At 34.1% G+C, this 8,474-nt stretch overlaps 3 long non-coding RNA genes across 3 annotated transcripts in view; 1 reads left to right on the plus strand and 2 right to left on the minus strand.

The window, feature by feature from the left end:
- Positions 1-8,474, minus strand: part of LOC136796115 (uncharacterized) — a 38,644-nt gene that overhangs the window by 21,742 nt on the left and 8,428 nt on the right. The window lies entirely within an intron of this gene.
- LOC136796118 (uncharacterized) lies at positions 185-2,794 on the minus strand. Its single transcript, XR_010843817.1, has 2 exons — positions 2,427-2,794; positions 185-2,353 (listed from the first exon to the last, which is right to left on the minus strand). It is a non-coding gene; the product is annotated as an uncharacterized lncRNA (long non-coding RNA).
- LOC106688800 (uncharacterized) lies at positions 1,487-8,401 on the plus strand. The gene is made up of 4 exons (XR_001344366.3): positions 1,487-1,602; positions 2,363-2,415; positions 7,612-7,702; positions 7,848-8,401. It is a non-coding gene; the product is annotated as an uncharacterized lncRNA (long non-coding RNA).

Genomic DNA, 8,474 nt, shown 5'->3' on the forward strand with positions numbered 1-8,474 from the left:
CTTTATGCCATATTTAACTAACTTCATTAAGAGATGCACGTTTTATAATTCCTGAAATATAGTTTTCCTTCAAAACGACTTCTACTGCTACGAAGGTAATCATTATAAACTACACTATAGTCGATTCAACTCTCTTTCTCGCCATCTCGCGTATGGGGCCTTCCGCCTCCCGGTTTGCCCGAGGCGAATTCCCCTGGGCAAGGGCCGAGTCTCAACAGATCGCAGCGTGGCAACTGCTCTCCCGAGTACAGCACCCTGCCCGAGTCAGAAGTCGTCTACAGACGATTCAAGGTCCCGACATCGAACTCCCCCCGTGAAGGGGGCTGAACCATGTTACGCGAGCGGCAAGCCGCGCCCGTCCGGAGTATACCGGGCGGGCGCGGGCGCGAGTTGCTACCCCGCCACAGGGCGATGACCGGCACTAGTCCGGCCACCTAATAGAGTCACATTGCGTTGAGCCTCTCGACTCACGGGACCCATCGTTATATCGTCGCGTATAGTCGGGATTCGGTCTTAGAGGCGTTCAGGCCTAATCCCTCGGATGGTAGCGTCGCACCAGCGGCGTGTCAACCGAGTGCGTGTACCAATTGTCCGAACCTGCGGTTCCTCTCGTACTAAGCAGGATTACTATAGCAACGACACCCCATCAGTAGGGTAAAACTGACCTGTCTCACATTTTGTCCATTTTTCTATTGTTTTCTTCAGTCCGCTTTACAAAATGGACTGAATTTTGTATGTTGCTTAAACTCCCTGATGGACAGTATTGGATGAAATATTCCATTTTTTTTTCAAAGTAGACAAAATCAAATCCCCATATTTACATAGTTTCCATCTGAGTACTTATTTACATCCATACGCGTGATAGTTTCTGAAATAAAATTTTACTCCAAAAACGGAAAAATGAACAATTTGTGAAGTTATTTCTGCACATGTCACGGAAATTGCTTCTACACTTCGACTTTATTTCGACAAGAATAATTGAAATCACTATTCCCATAGTAACTTGGGGCTTTATAAATACCCTTGTCGAGTAATAAAGATGTTTTTATATATGGTTTGGATTATGAAATCAGATACGAAAAACAATAAAAACGAAACTCTGACGATTTTATACGCTTCACATGTGGAAGGTATTAATCCTCGATCAATCAAACTAGGACACGCTTCCTAAAATGTATAAATCAGGAAGCTGACACAGGCTTCATGTAATCTACTCAAAATTCGTAGAAATTCTCCCTCCATTGCCACTCTCTCGTTCTAACCTATCCCCACCGTCCGCATCTATACATATAAGAAACACAATGTCAGTGATGAAGATCAGTAGGACTCAAACATTCTTTGAGTGTGGTTGTATCATGGCACTATTTTTATTTTAGCCTTCATTAATGTTTTTTTCGGTAATTATTGCAATCAGGTCACGAATTAAGTGATTTACCCGGTTTATCCCAATATCTCAAAAAACACTTTTATGACAGAATGGATGTAGACCAACTTACGGAGAAAGAATCCAATTCGAAGAAAAGAATTTAGGCAGCCACCTTTTCAGTCCTTATCACCAATTAAAAAATTGGAAAATACTACCAGGAGATTTCACCTCTTGAAGTAAGCCATAGCTTTAGTCATCTAACTGGAATTAATTTCTCATATGATAAAACAACAGCGAGCAACAGTCACGGTAATATCCTGAATGTTGAATCCGATTCCTTAAAAATACGACCTATATTTTTACAGAATGCTATTAATTATTAAAAGACTTCCATTAAACGAACTAAATGCACACTGTACCATTTATAACTCCATTAACCGAAAAAAAAATTATTTTTAAATTATAATTATCATTAAAAATTATTATTATTTATTATTATAATAAAGATGAGCTTAAGAAAGTAGGCCGAAATACGTGTATGATATTCTGAGCTCACTCCTCGCCGAATATCTACTGTTAGAATATTCCACCATCTGACAAAACCATACCGTTACTCCATAAGGTTCAGTTCTTCCAATCATCGATCCTCGCTACTTTATAAAAAATGCCTCAATTTAGGCCATATATTTCGAATTACAATAGAAGTCTGTATCTTTCTAAACCTACCGACATATCTTAAACTACCATTATTCATAATCGTTCTTTTAATTTTACTTCATGTTCTACATTTTAGAAATTAACTTACCTATTATCCTCACACCATATCTTTTATCAGTTTTTTTTATATTTATCTCTTATATTTATACTAACTTTTATTACTTCATATTTTATGTTTTTTTATTATAAAACTTTACTATCCACCTTTTATTCTTTACACTTATATCTGTATCTATATTTTATACTCATATACTTTTTTTTCCGATCCCTCTAAAACAGAAATAAACATGGATTAAGGAATGAACAGAATTACGTGAGGACCATAATTCAATGTGAGTATTACCTTTCTGATGAGATCTGAATTGAAATATTTAATTGTTGGTCGTTCTGTAGGAAATCAACTTTAGTACCTAAAGGTTAAGGGGCTTCCGTGGGAAGGTTGACAGAAAAAAAAAAATAAGAAGAAATTAAATTGAGTGACATAAAAATAAAAAAAAAATATATAAAGAGGAGATACATAATTATAAATAGTAAAGGCGGGGGAGGGGGAGGGGAAATAGAAGAAGTTTCTTTAGGAGGTAATGTTAATTAATTTCTGGGACCCTTTCTCTGCCACTTCGAATAGGGATTGTATAGAACAAAGGGTTAAAGGAAGCGGGGAGGTAATCAAGAACTTAATTTGTCTTCGTTTGATGTCCTGTTGTAGTTCATAGTGTACGTGGCCCATGTTTCGTCTCTAGAGTAATGTGCCTCTACAAATCTTCTGTAGTATGCTGTTCTAATACCGTTAAAGGGACAGGAGGTATAAGTAGTGCAGTAGGGGTGCACCGTGTAGTAATGAGGGTCTGAGTATTGCTTTCTATATGAGTAGTTTGAGCCTGAGTGACAGCCCTGGTGAGTAGGGTAGGTGTCTGAGTTAAGTACATGTCGGCTTCAATACCTGTATTCTGTGTTTTATGTGGGCAGTGAATGAGAGGTGAGACTCTAATTTAATACAGAGGTAAGTGAGATATCTCTTGGGCTGTATTGGTTGTTTGTTTTTCGTGCATTTTTTTTTTTAGGTTCTCTGTTTGGGGATTTCTTGTAATAGAAAGTTATGGCGTCAGTTTTTTGTGTATTGATGTTCATGTTAATGTCTCTGAGTTTGTCCGTGATAGGTTGGGATGCTGTTTGGGAACTGCCTAGCTTTCATGCTAACTGAATAATACAGCTATGTCATCAGCCTATGCCGAGATTTGTATAACAGCAATTTTCATCCCAACTATGTATAATATTGATTGAAAGTGATATCATGGCTGGGGAAAGATTTTTGTTGAGGTTAACTGCTGCATCACTAAGCAGCTTTCCTACAGTATGGTAGCAACTAATACCACGCGATAGCCCGGTATGCTCCGGGGTAATGACGTTGTTACGCTGTTTAGTAGTTGCTAGAATGTATTGAGGTTGAGGGCGTAGATGAACTGGTGTGTGTATTTGGGGTTTGGAGGCGTAATGTATTATCTGTTGTTTGTCGATGACAGCTTTTATGTTCTGAGGGGTGTTGAGTGGTGTGATAATGGGAATATTGCCAGATACGTATGATTTGTATTGTTTACAGTTGGCTTGTTTGAAATTGTATTTGTAGTCTGTAGATTGAGTTGGTGTTGTGTATTGGCCTATTTGGAGGTGGTCGTTTTCACTAAGTTCAAGTATTATGCATTTGGTGAACCTTCGTGGTTGTATCGTGAGTAGTAGATCAAGTGTAGATGTGTATGAGGGATTGGCGTTATGTCTATATGTGTATGCATTAGGGTGTGTAATGGTGTCTTAAATTTTTGTCTCATGGTTTCGTGTTAGTATAGTTCTACGTGTGAAGTTTAGCGTTAAGATCACCCACAATGATGTGTTGTATATCTGACTCAGTCTCGTGCAGGAACGTCTTAAAAGTGTCCATTTTGGTTCTTGTGCTACGGTATATGCAAGTGGTTTTGTATGAGTGTTCAAGTATGACTTAAATTGTTAGGGCTGTGTATTTGTTGTCGTTTAGTCGTTTAGTATAACACTAATATTAATAAGCCTGGAAGGAGACGCACCAGTAATACAACGCCGCCATTTATCGGGGAGTGAAGTGCATGTATGTACGTGAGGTAACCTCTGAAGTGTATGTGTGTGTTTCTGTTAAGTCGTGTGTCTTTCAGTGCGAATACAGAGGCCCTATGGGAGGCCAAAAGGGTTTCAAGCTCAAGGTTATGTTATAATTAAGGATAGAATGACTAACCATTGATTATCGGAAGGGTGTTCTAAAGCACGAGGTTGAGTGTGCTCAGTAAATGTTGCTTTCATGTCCTGGATCATCGACATGAGATTCGAAACTCAAGATGGTGGTGGGGGTGTGAGTTGAGGCGACCCATGGAAAAGTCTCATAATCTAGTTGTGATAATCGATATTTTCACAATTGTTTGAATAACGTATGGCCTGACTTGGTGGTTGGAAAAATATTGGTTTCTTCTTTGGTGGAGACCAAATGATACTTATTTACTTACTATTTACATTTATTTCTTTGTAATTAATGTTTTTATAATATAAATTCACAACACCTTTGTACCTCTATTGAATTTTTTATATTTGTTTTTCTTCACTATATTATATTTATTGCTATTACTATTTCAATTTTGCATTTATTGATTTTTTTATATATATACTTTTATATTATTGTTGTATTTTATATAAATGTATAGAATAGTTTAATTTTTACCTATATTTAATATTTTCTTGTATTTCCTAATATTATATTGCTTTATTTTATTATTTACTTTGTTATATTATTATTTTATACCCTGTTTTTGTTCATTATTTTTCTTAAATTCTTGACTTTTATTTTGTTCTTATTACCCTTATTTACCCTCTTTTATTGAGAACGTATTTATATCTCTTTTATCTACTTTTTTGTTTTTATTTTCGTTTTGATTAATTGCCTAATACATTTTTGCAATTTATACTTTTCCCTGTACACAACTTTCACATTTCTTCAATCATTTTTAATTATACCTTAGTTTATTTTTTTCATGTTATCTACTCTCTTAATTGTTTGCTTTATTTTAGTTGTTTATATAAATTTTTAGCCCTGATGAAGCCCTGAAAAGAGGAAATGTTGGTTCACAATGAATTGTTAATTTACTATTTGATTTATTCTGACCGCTCCCTATCCTTTTTTTATATATATAATCCACGGCCAATCAACGATTTTTCCGAAATGAATTTACATTTGAAAAAATTATATTGAATTAATCTATATTAAAATATATCGGCGCAACTTTATATTAATATTATTATTAGGTAATCTTAAAAACAGAGGTTATAGAAATTGTCGAAGGACAACTGTTCCAATTCAAATGGACTACGAACAAGTTTATAATGTTTAGGAACTATTGAAGTTCGATAATACTAAAAAAAATATTGATTTATCATGATTAAAAAAAGAAAGTTTGATTGTTCAAAAATTGTATCTCAAGAGATGAGATTAACAGATATCTATTGTTATTGTCACATTGAACCCAGTTAAATGCCACATAAAAAAAGTCCTTAACAATTATCTTCTTAGGAGTAACCGTTTCTATGATATTTGCCAAAATATTGAATTCTAGTGATTTATAAAAAAAATCAATGTTGGTTTTTAAAAAACTGTTTCTTTGAAAATATTTAACTTTAAGGGCTCAAAATTTAGAAAATTTATTTTACTTAAAAAACGGGTCTAATAATTCTTTTACTAGGGTTGGTAACCAATTTAAGGTTGGTAATTGGCTCTGAATGAAAAACGGGAGAACGTTTTAGATTTTTGCAGAATAATATCAACTTCCAGTGGAGCATACCTTCAAAACCTAAATACCTACGTTTCGGGCACATTTCCTGTACTATTTGTTTAGCCTAAGTAAAAATTAAACCATATTCTTACAGAAGTTTAAGTGAATTTTTATTTTATATTTTTTAGAATAAAAAAAAAATGTTTCAAAAATTCAGTTCATCGCCATTTTCTAAATCATTGGCGATGGAATAGCTCACTTTTTGATGAAGCTCTACAAAGTGGGCTGAAACGTTGGCAAAAAAATATGCTATTCGGGAAGATTGTAGTTAGTACAAGAGTTATCTCACCCCAATTTTTGATTACTTTAATGAAAACTAAGTATGATTTCTAGCCAAAATTAATGAGTCTGCCAAGTATAGGTAGAGGGAATAAAAAATGGCGGTAGTTTCAAAACCTTAAAAAAACATTAATTTTTCATTCGGAGCTCCGTATCTTAAAAACTACCAACACTAGAAAATCCTAGAGGACATTATTTAAAAAAGAGCAAATTTGCTGGTTACATCCAATGGTTCTCGAGATATAGCTTTTTAAAAAGCAAAATTTCTTAAAATTCTACTGAAAGATTAGTAGTTAGTTAATTTATTTTGAGAAATCTATATCTCAGGAACTATATGATGTACAGATTTCAATTAGCACTCAAATTAAAGCTAGTTTAATGGGCTATAAAAAAGTTGATGACCTTTACCTTCGTAGGAAAAGTAGTTTTCATGATATTTGCTAAAATAAATTGAGGTATAGTTGTTCGGACAATAAGTTTGATTTATGAATAACTTTATTTCAGAGACTATTGGACGTACAGATCTGTCATCACTCAAATGAAAGCTAGTTAAATTTACTATAAAACAATTAATGGTGTTTATCTTTGTAGGAGTAGTAGTTTTTATGATATTTGACAAAATAAACTCACAAAATATTAATTTCTAGTTGTTTGTATAAAATGTTGGATTTTTGAGAAAATATATCTCTAGATCCATAAGAGGCACATATGTCTGCCAACAGTTAAAATAAAGGAAATTTAATTTACTAAAAAGTAGTCTATGATACTTATCTTAGTAGGGGTAGTAGTTTTTATGATATTCACATATGAATATAAATTTGGCAAATGAAAGTTTGTCCGAATAACTATAAATCAACTTATTTTAGCAAATATCATGTAAACTATTATTCCTACGAAGATAAACATCATGAACTACTTTATAGCTCATTAAACTATATTTGGAGTGCTAATAGACATCTGTACGTCAAATGGTTTTTAAGATATGAATTTTTCAAAATAAATTCACCAACTACTGATCTTTCAGTAAGTCCCATACATCATTTTTATGAAATGTTGCTTTTTAAAAAGCTATATCTCGAAAACTATTTAACGTAAATAACTCAATTAGGGCTCATATTTCAGAAAATATACTCTTCTTTAAATGACATTCTCTTAGGTTTTCTTGTGTTGTTCCTACTTCATAAGATATAGAGCCCCGAATGAAAAATTAGTTTTTTTTATCGCTATGAAACAGCCGCCATTTTTTATTCCCTCTACCTATACTTGGCAGACTCATCAGTTTTGACTATTAATTACACATAGTTTTCATTAAAGTAATAAAAAATTGGGGTGAGATAACTGCCTTTATTCTCCTCTTGGGCTCTTGTACTACCTGTTACATTAACCGTAATTCATCTCTGTTATTTGCAGCTGGTACTCAGTTCCGCAACCTAAGGATGGAACGTGTATCTACAGTCGCACCACCTTTAGTGAGTGAGTGGCCTCAGTTCTCATCTCTGAGGTATTTTATATTTTATCTGAATCTAAGGCATTCTTATCCATTAGCGTGTCCAGCCCATAAACACAATTCCCTTCCAGTATTTGTAAGCTAAGAGGATTTGTTATATTGCTTGTTAATTTGTTGCCATTTTCTTCTGTATTTTTAGATGTTTCCTGTGTCATGCATCTTTTCTTCTTTCCATGCCGCTTTGTACTCATTCCACTACTTTACTCTGCTGAGTTGTGGATACGTCTTAGTAGTGTGATAAGATAAGCTGTGATGTTGAAACTATTGATTCGTTTTATCTCGGCGTGAAACTCTGATTTCATACACGCCTTAGATTGGTATATTCAAACTAAAATGAACTGGACATCCTGCTGAAACAGCTCTGGAAAGCACAAGTTCTATTGCAGAACCCAGGACTTCAGGAGTTGGTCCTAGCCCAGAGGCATCAATTAGTGGTTTAGTGCTTTATTACAGTGGAAATAAGTAGTGCTTTTATTGTGATGTCCGATTGAAGGATGTGGATATACTCACAGATACATGCTAAAACCTAGCTTATATATAAATATAATCTAACATTTAACGTATAAGATAAGCTATCATTTAAGATTATATAAACATGAAAACATCCTAATACTCTCAATCCTCTAAGCTATTTACGGTTTTCCGACCCATAGTGGGCAAAATAATAGATCTAGCTGAATAAAACAACTTTCTTTAATACTTAATACCCTATTTATTCGGATAATTCGAATTTTAACCATGAATGGAATGAAGTGGAGACTCGTAC

This window comes from Halyomorpha halys, unplaced genomic scaffold, assembly GCF_000696795.3.
Source record: "Halyomorpha halys isolate HHAL.00 unplaced genomic scaffold, Hhal_1.1 Scaffold1207.1, whole genome shotgun sequence".
Taxonomy (NCBI): Eukaryota; Metazoa; Arthropoda; class Insecta; order Hemiptera; family Pentatomidae; genus Halyomorpha; species Halyomorpha halys.